This window comes from Trachurus trachurus, assembly GCF_905171665.1.
Source record: "Trachurus trachurus genome assembly, chromosome: 22".
NCBI classification, from domain to species: Eukaryota; Metazoa; Chordata; class Actinopteri; order Carangiformes; family Carangidae; genus Trachurus; species Trachurus trachurus.
In genome coordinates, this window is record NC_139907.1 from 20589163 (window position 1) to 20601585 (window position 12423).

A 12423-nucleotide genomic window follows, 5' to 3' on the forward strand; every position below is an offset into this window, starting at 1 on the left:
TGTGTTTGGTGGGGGGGGGGGGGTACAACAGAGAGTTGGCCCTCCCCATTGTGTCAAAAGGGACACGGCGCTGGATTAGACCACGTCCAATAATCACAGCCAGATGGGCTGTGGAGGGGCGTGGATGGAGAGGGAGATTGAAAAACAAGATAGCCGGGGACATTTTCGGAGTTGGGTTACAGCACAACTTTATTCTGACATTTCCATTCACAGCCTCCAGTACAGTCAATACAGAAATTTAACAGCTTCCAACACGGTCTAAAGAGTGCTACAACTCATTTCCCTGCAAGATTGCATCACTGATAGGCCACATCTGTGTGGCATTTAAGTGGCGTTGGCCTTTTCTTTTTTTCCACCCTTATTAACATTCCACAGCTCATTCCTGAGCCACTGACACTGTGAGATTACCTTGACCAAAACACGACTGTTTCCCTCCAACTCGGACACAAATTGCAGAAGTAATTTCTGTTTTCCAAAGAGCAATTTGTCATCCATATACCATGTACCATGTACCATGTATCGAGTGTCAGGGTGCTGCGTTCACTCTCATAGGGCGAGAACATTACTAGAAGAAGAGAAAAGAGAAAAAATGATTGCATGTTGGAAACAGGTTGAGGAGTTTTATTTATTGAAAACATAAACTGCTTCTTACTCTCGTCCTTTCAGCACTTGAGGCACCCTCTCCCTCAGTTTTTGCCAGCGATACCGCCACCTTTTTTCAAAAAGAAAACAAAACACAATTTAAGCGCGTTTGACCAGCTTTGTCTTGAACAGCACGTGTGAAATTATCATCAAAATGAGGAGATCTGGACGATTAATGAGTCAGTGAATGGGTACAATCGCAGCCCGTGAACTTGGCCGAGCCTCACGTCGGGCCAACAAAGACGCAAACACATACACACACACAAGCAAACAAACAAATGAGGCCATACAAAGCCAGACTGCCTGCAGCCCCGTGCCCCCTCTCCACCTTGGCTGATTTGCCTTCGTGCCATTGTTTCTCTCCCCCCACAGCTTCTTTGTCTCTTCTTCTACCCCCATCTGCTGCGTGTGGACATGGCCTCTCGGTGCTAATTCACTTCCTTGGACACCATCTGCTGTGAGACTTTCTACAGTAAACTGAGCCTGGCTGCGCCGTCTCGGGGAGGGGACCGGGGCTGTGTTGTCACCTGTTCATCCCAGGCGTCGTCTTACACTGGACGCTCCACGCATCGACGGAGAGGGTGTGTGACAAAAAGGCTGTTTGTCAAGCGTTGGCACTTCACTTATCTGATTTCCACTCCTTGTCTTGGAGCACGCACATGGAATCATTTGTCCGGTGTTCAAGCTGTATCCACCTCATTTAGGAAGAGAGGCTCATACCAGTTTGGAGCCGTGCTGAGTGGTAATGCAACAAATAAAACACCTAAACACTATCTCGCCAAACATTTAGCCCCACAATATTTCATAAACCCTCTAGGATTAAAAGGCGTTAATAGTGAAACAGAGACAATACTCACGACTATTCCCTGTGAATTTAATTATGTATCAGGTCCCTAATCAGCTAACGTAATTACCAAAGACTTCATTATTGAGCATGTCAGCCTCTCTGAGGTGAACTGGGATAATAATAGCAGAACGGCGTTGTTCAATTACCAAGCGCAGCAGGTGATTCTCTTACAGCAGCAACAGGCCAGACTTTACTTTTCAAAATGTCAGTGGATTAGAAGCTTCTGTTCTCAAAGGTGCTATTCATCGCTGAGGAAGACATAAAGTAGCGCTTTTGATCGTATATGAGCATATACTGTATCAGTGCACAGTCAGCAGAGTTAAAGCTGAACCCTGGAAATGACGGTCGGTATGAAAGTGAATACAGTTTGAAAGAATATACCTCACGATCTGTAAAGCAGTACAGATTCTGGCCTAATCCAAATGGATGTGTTCCAGTGTGTGTGTGTGTGAGAGAGAGTTGTGGAAACACGCGGCCTGCCTCTGCTCAGTTTCCTCCCTCATTTCCAGCCAGATCCATTTCTTTTTCCCCTCGTTCTGGCTTTTCGACCTTCTAGCTCTCCACCCCTGAGTAAAAGTTGGATTTCTCCAAAGCTGGGCCCAGATTCTGCCATCTGTGGCGTGTGCTCTGACCCTTTTCCATGCCTCAGGAAGTGAAGGATCTAAGCCCCATAGCAGGGTCTAGGGGAAGAACTGGGGGAGGGGGTGAGACATTTTGCCTGACAAAATGTCTTACCGACCTTCTGAATGACTGTTGACATGACAGCTGGGTGAGGAAATCAGAGCTGCTCTCCCCCCCCTCTAGCAAGGCGGCAAAAAAGACAACGCGCTGGATTGTGTGTAGGGCTGGAGTTTTATGTGTGCATAAAGGAAAACGTGAGTGACACATGCATGTGCGCGCAGATGAGCGGACATGCAGAGGCAAACAAGTCCGCACAGTAGCTGCTGGAGTCTTGCAGCTGTTGATGTTGCCGCCTAAGAGGCTTGTGTGTCTGCGAGCATGACCCAGTGGCAGCATCCCTGCTGATAGTGTGGGCAGAAAGTGACTGTCTACCGAACATCTATCAGTGGAGACCTCCTCCTCTTCCTCCTCCCCCTCCTCCTCTCCCTCCTGCTGTCCTTTAGGAGCTGATAGCAGCCCTCCATCCAACCCCTGTCCAAGCTGCCTGTCACTGGATTGCACTTTCTTCCCTTTAATCTTTTTTAACAGGGCCAGCAGAGCGCAATTTATGACACTGCTTTCTTGTTTGGCTGCTTTGGAGCCCTGGCTTGGTTTCAGTACAAGACTGTAAACAACCTCTAATGTCCACACTATAGTGGCGATGCTGTGTGAGCGATTGAGACATTACATTGTTAATTTCTTCATCAACTGCTGTGTTTCCTACAGTTTACATCAGATTATAAACTAGTTTAAAGTCTCATTGAAATGTCTTATTGAACTCCCAGCATCCCTATGTCTCTTAAAAAGAACCACACTGTCTCAAGGCAGGCTATTTAAATAACTCTATTTTCCCTTTTTTCCACTCATTATCCCTCTGTCCGTTTCTGTCCACATGCTGAGGGTTTGCACTGCCACGTGGAAAATGTGTGTCTCTCTTGCCGCGGTGGCACATCACTGATTTATACAGTAATCCTGTATAAATGGAACAGTTTCCCCTTCTTTCTGTGCACCGAGAACAAGTGCACAAAAGTACCATGTGGTTTCCCGAGTAGTAACTCATCCACCCTCAACCCCTCCTATCTCCAGCGATCGATCCCAACGGTCATTTAGTCCAATCAATCCTCATGGAGAATCAATCTACAACTGATGCTGCACTCATTCAAACTCGTCCACGTCAGGAATAACAGTACGGAGCCCCGTTTCTTAAATGATGAATGGATCGGCTAATCTGACGCACGCTGGCTGTCCGAGTGTGTGTGTTGTATGTCCGTCTTGGGGAGTGGAGGAAGAGAGGAGGGAGGTGGGGGGGGGGGGGGGGGGGGGGTAGATTGGTGGGGTGGGTGCTGATGTGCTCTGGTGTGGTGAGTTAGGAGTTGGGGAGTCAGGGGAGAGCTAAAGCAAAGGGATGGTCTCCATCTGTCAGCCTGGCCCACTCTAAAGTGGCCATCACTCAGGATTGATTAGCCACGAGCCCATTAGCCCCCTGGCTTTTTTCTCTCTTTCCACTTCTTTCCTTTTTTTCACTCTCTCTTTTTCCCCCTGACCATCAATCTCTCTGCCTTTCGCTCAAAACCATCTCTTTCCATTTTAAGTGTCCCTCTTTGTCTTTGCTTCGTGAACTCTCCAGAGCCTCACATCTCTTTTTTTTCTCTTCCTCCCCAACTTTTTTCACTCCCTTTCTTATTCTCTCTGTCCCGGCTCGATGCACTGACACGACTCTCCATGGTCACTTCACTCATTCTGTCCCCCTCAGATCACGCTTCTTCGCAGCCCACTCCTCCTCCTCCTCTCTCTCTGCTTTTATATCGCCTCAATTGACAGAGCAGTTAAGGAAAAAAAAATCAGATCAGTGATCACACCCAGACGGCCACAGCCATTCTGCTGCCATGGCGATGAGATGCTCTCGGCGGTTACTCTGCCCATCCATTTAGGTCAGTGTCGTCTGAGTCCTGGAGGGATGTAGGGGGGGTTGTGATGTGTAATAGCTTGGGGGGTGGTCGTAGAGGATATTTATATATACAGTGGCTTTCAAAATGACTCTTCATATAAAAGCTTGAGATTGTGCAGTAGAGCTGTAAAGTAACAGAAAATGATAGTACAGTAGATAATGCAGCTTTTGACTGCACCATGGTATAAAAGCCTCCTGTGTGCAGATATTAGAGTTCAGCGACCACCACTGCACTGACAGGTCGTGTGCAGAATGCTCTGAGATGAGGAGCTGACCCTGGAGGTGAACATGCTTTCTGACAGGCGTAATGGCCCCTGTGTGAAGATGTGGCCTTGGTGACATACAAGCAGAGTGACAGCGTGAGGAGAGCTCCTGACCGAGGCTCCACGCCTGGCCTCTGATAAGCTGGCCGAGTGTTGAGTGAGCACTAACCCGTCTGTCATCTGCTCCTCACAGAGCGCTGACAACAAACTTCTACTTGAGAAAGAAGGCTCGTCAAGAGCAGGCCTCTCAAGGAGACGCACAGTGACAACACACATACATACACACGCATGCATGCAGGGAGGTATGTGTGTAACATCTGTATCTGGAGTGGTCCAACTCACACCAGGGTGGGGTGGAGGCGGCAGTAGCCTGCGCTCAGACTCGAGGGCACGTCGGAAAAGCCGGTGTTTCCGGGGAAGATCACGCGGCGGCGGCGCGTGTCCCTCCACGTAGACCCCACCTCCTGGTACCTCTGGGGACTCCACCAGTACCCCCCCTTCCCCTGGTGCGGGGTGGAGAAGCTGGTCAGCTCCGGCCTCCAGTAGCGCCTCACGTACAGGGGCTCGTACAGACTGAGGCGAGGCTTCCTTCATTTGTGGAGGAGAGGAGACAGAAAATCAATACATTCACAGAATTACGCAGTGTACTCATTTCCTAGCTGTGTGGCCCTGTTTGATCACAGTCATAGAAGCGAGGGAACGCTGAAGGCTTTTTACGTATTTAGATGACAGAGGGATGTTGTTGTTCTGTTGATGCATCTGTGTGTGTAATTGCAGGAAGCATCAAGACTTCCCACTGTGACTTCTATGCCAACAAAAGAAAATGAACTCGCCTTCTTCTCTCTCACCCTTCCTTTCCTTTTCCAGTGAATTTCTCTTGTAGTAAATGGCCCGGCGTATACACTGGCCAGCATTAGCTGCGCTGTCACAGTGCCAGCTCAAGCTAGTGATAAATGATTTCCCTTGTTGGCACTTCACATCTCTCAATAACCACACTGGACTTGTAATAAACTGGCCTGTGCTGTGGTATGGGAAAGAGGATTAGCGGCGGTAAAAGGAGCCGGAGGAGAAGAGGTGGGAAGGACGGACGCATGAAGAGGAAGAGTGTAGAGCGTGCACGTACATGTGCATGCGTGAACAACCACATGCGCACAAACCAAAATATGATGGCGATGTGGGTCCACTCTGAGCTATCTAGCTATCTGGTTACAGCGGGCCTTTAATGAACATGGCGATGTGAGACTCGCTGGCCGCAGCCACAGACAGTGGGTAACTTTAGAGGGACGCCTGGGGATATGATGGCATGGAAGGGGGGCCTCAGAACCCCCCCACCCCCACACACACACACACACACACACACACCACCACCACCCCTGTACCTTGAGGCCTGCTTGGTCGCACACTCTTCCACACACACACATCCTTCCTCTCTCCATCTCCTCCCGATGATAGAAGCTCGACTCATCTACGTATATCATCCGCGAAGCAGAGGGCCATTATAGAACCACTGCCAAAAACAAAAGAGCTGGTCGCATGGTATATAGAATATGCAAGCATGAGAAAGTGAAATGTGTTTCGACTCGGTCCCGTGGTCCCATGAGGCGCTGAGTGCATTACATCAAAAACATTATTGTTTGGAAAGCGCAGACATACAAACACATCAGCGTGTCTCCAGTTGCCTCTGAGAATGTTTGAGCACATTCCATGTTAGCATTCGTGACTCTGTCCCAGCTGTAATGGCTGGATGTAGGTCCAGCTATCTGATTTCCAGCAAAGTGTGTGTGTGTTTGTGTGCATGTGTGTGTGACGTGTGTGTTTGTGCATTTTTGTGAGACTGTGAGTCTGAACCCATCCCACCAGGAGCGGCTGTAATCAGACAGCAATCAAATGCACTCTGAACAGCATCCATCTTTCAGTCCCTGCTTCTCCTCCCTCTCTACCTGTGTCCCGCTCTCTCTTCCTCCGGCTCACCGAGGGGCCAAAATGACAGACACTTTTAAAGTCGACGTGATGAGATGCATTTTTCATTTCAGACTCAGGCGAGAGGGGAAAACACACACACACACACAGGCTCGTATTGACAGGACTTTGGAAAAGGAATCTTGGCTTTCATGTAACAGCGCTGGTTTGTGGCTATCGTATTCATTCCGTGCAAGGATATTTGAGAAACAGAGGAAATAAAACAATCATAAATGGTGAGATAATATTCATGTTAATGAACACTTTTCCAACATGTCTGCCTCAGAGCTAACCTAATATCACCCTGACCACAAAACCACATTGTCACCATTAAATTTCCTGCAGTAAGAATGTGGACAAACAAATCGACGGCTGCTCTGGACAAACCTATGGGACAAATATCCGAGTCGTGTCGCCACCAGTCACTGCACAGTGGCTCAAAACAACCCCTGTCCCCAATTACAGATACAATGACTCCACTGCAAAAGGTAAACAAGGTCACAAACCTACCTCAAGATGTAATTAGCCACATATTCAGCTGTTTCTGGATACATGGCTACTTGTGCTGTCGTCCAGACACAGCACAGACTGCTTCTTGAGTATGTGGCACTTGTTGTGAAGTATTTACATTTGTGCCTATTTGTATGTGGGTGTGTTCTTCTCCAGCCGCACCAAATGGGGGGGACGGAATGAGTGTGTGTCCCTGTTTTAGCAACCAGAATCCCCCCAGGTGAAATCGACTTGAACGCATCCCTACTAAAATAGAGCGTCTTTGCGTTCAGAGCTCTGTGGTTGGATCAGACACAGCCATGTAGGGACTGTAGCGCCACAGATCCTCAGGCTGCTTCTCCCTCAGGCTTCATGATCATCTGAAAACTTCTCGTACTCTTTCCACTTTTGCACTTTATGCTAATTGCAGCAGTTACATTCCCTCCTCGTTCACCCCTCGTTTTGTTTTTAGCATTTCTCCGCCTTGCTGATTTCAAAAATACGCGGAAAATTCTTGAGTTAATGATGTCTGAGTAATTGTCTTCAAACACTGCACAGTGACTCCACCTAATACACATTGGAAATGAAAAGGGGGGTTTGGAATTTAATGCACTGTAAGCCCTACTCAATGGGATTACACTCTAAAAACGATCAAACACGATTGTGGTGACATGCAGTAGATGGGACTCTGGCCTCCATCCCGCTAAGTATCCACAAAAAAACCCACATTTTACAATTGAAAGACATCGTATATGGGATGGCCTCAATAATGCCGAATTCTGTGGCTCAATGTCAGATGAGAATGGAGTCTGTCTTTTGAAGAGAGTAGCTCTGCTGGAGGAGAAAACATAAGCTTGTCATACAGCGCTTTTTTGCCTCATTAAATCTGCAGACGTGCCCTACTTTCTCTTCTTCCTCCTCCATTGGACTCCCGTGCTAGTGAGCAGATTTGGTGGAGGATGAAGAGTGGGGGGTGTTTCATTAAATATCCATACACCTCGAGCCTTTTCTGCAGTGTTACTCGACATAATGTGAGCATGTGTGTGTAAGAGAGCGGGGACGTACAGTACATTCTTGACATGCGCTCCTCGGTGTATCTCCTCTCTTTGGATTACCTCTCCATCCTGTTGTGGTTCAGGCAGCCAGTCTGCGCTCCTCTATCTTCACAAACACGCTGATAAGCCTGTCCTTCTAACCTCCCCCCATCCTTTTATTTTCCCTGCAGTCCTCCCTAGTGTGACATTGAGCAGCCCCGGATTCCTTCTCGACCACACCCATCTTTCCCCCCCTTACTCCCTTTCCCTCTACCATCTCTGCCCCCCTCCATCTTTTTTTTCTCTCTCCCCTCCATCGCATTCTGAAAGCTGTCAAAACACTGCACTACCGTCTCCATATCAAAGCCCACTGGAAAGGGGGAGAAAAAAAAAAGTATCACAGCTTAGACTGAATTCCAGCGTGATGCAGAAACATGCAGTTTTGTTTTGACTCCACCAACTAGTGTTAAAATGAAATATTCACAGTGCAGCCACTCACAAAAGCTGTCACTCTCCCGTAGACACAGAGCTTGTTCGTGGCCTCGTGGCATCAGCTACGGTGGAACTGCGTAGTAAGAGTCTCATATAGGAAAAGAGAGTTGCGTCAAATCCTCTGAGATGTGTGTGAGGCCACTGAGACAGACAGAAGGAACCTGACAGCTGGCTGCTTCAGATAAAGGCTTGATGGAAAGCCCACTGATTCCCCTGCTCCCTCCCTCCCTCTCTCAGGTGCAGAACCACTGAAATGCCCAATCTGTGCTGCAACTGCCCCGGACTTTCTGAAGTGAGGTTCAGAGGAACAGCGTACGAGTGTAGAGGAACTGCCGAGGTCAGTTTCATCAGAGATTTCGAAAATGGAAATAACCACTAGTATATGCCCCAGTGTGTTAGAGAAGTGAGCATTGTTGTACTCGTTCCTTGTGTTTCCTGAAGTATCTCAACAACCACTGGACTGATCACTGTGAAATTCTGTTTGACGTTCCCGCTCCTCAGGAATCCTGCTCACGTTCTGGTCCTCTGACCTTTCCTCTAGCACCACCATGAGGTTCCCGTTTGTGGATTTTAGTCACATGTCTTGACAACAGTTAGACTTATTGCCATGGAATTTGGAACAAATTATCAACGCGTACAAGAATTCATTTCTACTGATTTCAGCGATGTCCCGACTTTCTATCTGGAGCTACCATGTAGCTGACATTTATGGTTTTAAGTTCATGAATCTCAAGTAGGATTTTCTAAAGGAATGTATAAAAAAACAACTCAAGAAAGTATTTTAGCAAATACTTAGAAGGATTTTGGTGAATGACATTGTGTTTTCTCCTTGTGCCTTTATCTCAAGTCTGAGTTTTAATTGTGCAAAAGGAGCTTTATTGCCTTGTTTGACTGGACCAAATGAAGACGAGATCCGATCCTTATTCGATGAGATCTAACCACCAGGTCGCTTTCAGCAGAGCTTTGGTCTCATAGTTGTAAAGCATTTGGTGAAAACACCCTGGGACACCTGACAGGGGCCACACAGCCATCCTGTCATGTATAGATACATACCAGCAGGAGTCCTGCAACATATTGAAACCCACAGGGATTACTCTGTTGACTGCCAGTGTGATATTTACGGCTCTGACTTGATGCGAACGCTGGGATTTTCAAAGCCAGCCTCGTCCCACATCAGGTGCCACAGCCAACTGCAGGGCTGCAGGACTTTTCTCACTTAGTATGGGATAAAAATAAAAAAAAACAGTGGGCTGGGAAACATTCATCACTCTTGTGGGCGTTTAAGGTGAGCGATGATTGCAGTGTATTTTAATAAATATTTTACAATGCAGCTCTAGCACACAGTTAATCATGGTGGGTAAAATCGTATTACGGGCAAAGATTTTTATCACCAAACAGATAAAAGTTTACTGTATGTGGTGCCAGAAACATCAGCTGCACCAACCAGTTTATATCATAATGGCCTGGAGTCCCTCTATCTGTAAAAAAAAACACACACACACAAAAAAAAACAAGTTTTGATAAATGTCACATCCCCAGGAAAAAAAAAAGTTTCAATGGCAAATTTTACACTGAAGCTCAGATGATTATCAACAAGTAATAAAACCTAAAGCCTTTACATTCCAGCGACCCAAGAAAGGAAGTTTTCATTTTCCTGAACCAGCATGTATTTATGAGAAACTTTCAGTTGCTGTCTGTTCTCAGCTTTTTTTTGCCATCCAGGATGTCAGGCTTATTAAAGAAATCCATTGAAAACAAGAGACAGAGACATGGTGTTGCACTAACAGATGCCATCTATCATAATAAGTGAGACAACTAGTAATTTTTCCTTACGCGAGTGTACCAAGCTGCTGAATGCCGCACTTAACACAACAACTTTTCATTTTCAATTATGGCCCGCTGTTGTACACGCTTTTGGTGGCAGTGAAGAGGCGACAAGATAAGACGGAAGATGTGCTGTAACCTCGTCTTGCTAATTTCTGGCAGAATGAAACTGCTGGTGACAGGATTATGACTACAGTCAGTGTTTTTTTGTTTTTTTTTATAAAGCCACAATGGTAGTAGGAACAGATGTAGTCGTCTAATTTACTCTGACAGATTACAGTCATCAGTGTGTCTCTGAAAGCTGTTGCAAATGATTTTTTTTTTTAAAGAATGGAGGTCTATAATTTCCAGGAGGATAAGGTGAAACTTGTAATAGAAAAGAAGTATGAATCTGTGTGCCGAATACAGCAGTGGATTTGGATCCATCCATTTGTTTTTATGTGCATAGGCCTATACAAACCACAAATGAAACAAGGGAACATGGAACAACAGACAGAATATAATATGTCATTAAAAAAAGTTGGTAGACTTCTTTTTAAAATTAGGCTCACTGGAAAATATGTGAAAAACCTCACTACTGCAACCTCCCTCTGCTTGCTCCTCAGTATATTAAGCATTCACGTCCTTCACTGGCCTCCTCTCAAATCCAGAATATAAAGAGTAGGGTTGTGCATCCCAGGTTGGAGTCCAGACAAGGACACCCCTCATCTGTCACCCCCCTCTGTGTCACTACATTGCCTTGTGAAAACAACACAATTCATAAAATCTTAGTAGGAAACAGATATAAAATGCTGTTGGTGTTGGTGCTTAGTAAATATTTCATCGCCCTTGAAGGTGAGGTACTGAGCTGGAATAGATGTTATTTAGCTGAAATGTCTCAAATTGTCCTAGGAAAACATAATAACAGGTTTTCATCACAATAGAAATGTTAAACTTGTATTCTAGGGCCGTGAAAAAGTGTGAAAACAACACCGATTTAATATCACTTTAGATATGGCTAACTCATTAGAAAACGGTCCCAAAATATTTATGTATCCAGCAGATAAAGAGCAGCATTAGCATTTATATGAGACAGAAATGATCCTGGCCACCTGATGATTATAATTCATTTCTGCTCTGTTTTGTTGTCCAGCAGCTTCCATAAGAAAAATAACTGAATTTAAATGCTCCATTGGATTCACCTACTTGTCACTTTTTGTTCTATTTTACTTTTATTTTGCTGAAAACAGCTGGCTGTAGAGTTTAACTTAAGTTAAAACTGTAACTTACTTAGCAGCTTTAACTTAAAACTTTTTGAATAGCAATCGTTTTTATATGCAAACCATTAAAAACATATTGATTTTATATAAATCATTCTCTGCCTTATTCTTTGGAAGAAAAATTGTTATTTCAGAGAAACTATCATTGAAAAGCAAATGAAATGTGATTTTTTTAATTGGCCCTAATGCAAACGCTCCTGGGGCTCTGATGAGGGAATTCAGACTCAGTATTTCCAAAATCCTGGCTATATGCATGACTTATCAAGATTAACATCATTGTGACGCCATATAGCTCAGTGGGTTGAGCAGGTACCCCATATGCAGAGGCTACAGTCCTCGCTGCAGCCGGCCCAGGTTCGAATCCCAAATCTGGTGGCCCTTTGCTGCATGTCATTCCCCCTCTCTCTGCCTCCATATTTCCTCTCTCTCTCAACTATCCTATCAGTTAAAGACAAATAGCCCAAAAACATACTTTAAAAAATAGTTTGCATTATTCTTCTAGATGATATGAAGTGTAAGCCACACTGATCCCACATTAACAAGAGTTTAACCACTGCCCTTTGCTCCAGAGCTGTCACTATCTTATTGTTATTAGAACATGCCTGCCTGTAAACTTTCAGGGGCTCTTCACTTCCCTCTGCAGCTGCCGTCAGGTTCAATGCCAGAAAGCTGAGTCAAAGCCTATTCGCTGAGCAGACAGGAGGGCACCCAGACTCCTCCCATGAATGTCTGCCAACCAGGATATCTATCACCAGGCAAACCAGTCTGGTGAGGGGGAAGGAGGGGGGCTATGGCTGTGTTTACATATGAGTGTTTGTAACACATGATTGTAGCATCTGATGGGATTTCACGCTCCTTCTTTTACAGTGTAACTGCTGCCAGGCAATCAGACATGTTAACGGTTATGTATAATGACTAACAGAAGCCGACTCTTAAGCCCTGTCACTCACCCATCACTGACTTACCACACACTGTGCTTCCCTCAGCCCTCGACAATGGCCTGTGT

The 12423-nt window shown here is 45.8% G+C and overlaps 1 long non-coding RNA gene across 1 annotated transcript; it reads right to left on the reverse strand.

Annotated features, from left to right (window-relative positions):
• Positions 1–231: 231 nt before the first annotated feature.
• Positions 232–1102, reverse strand: LOC311005772. Its single transcript, XR_014596364.1, has 3 exons — positions 1036–1102; positions 653–712; positions 232–565 (listed from the first exon to the last, which is right to left on the reverse strand). It is a non-coding gene; the product is annotated as an uncharacterized lncRNA (long non-coding RNA).
• Positions 1103–12423: the final 11321 nt, after the last annotated feature.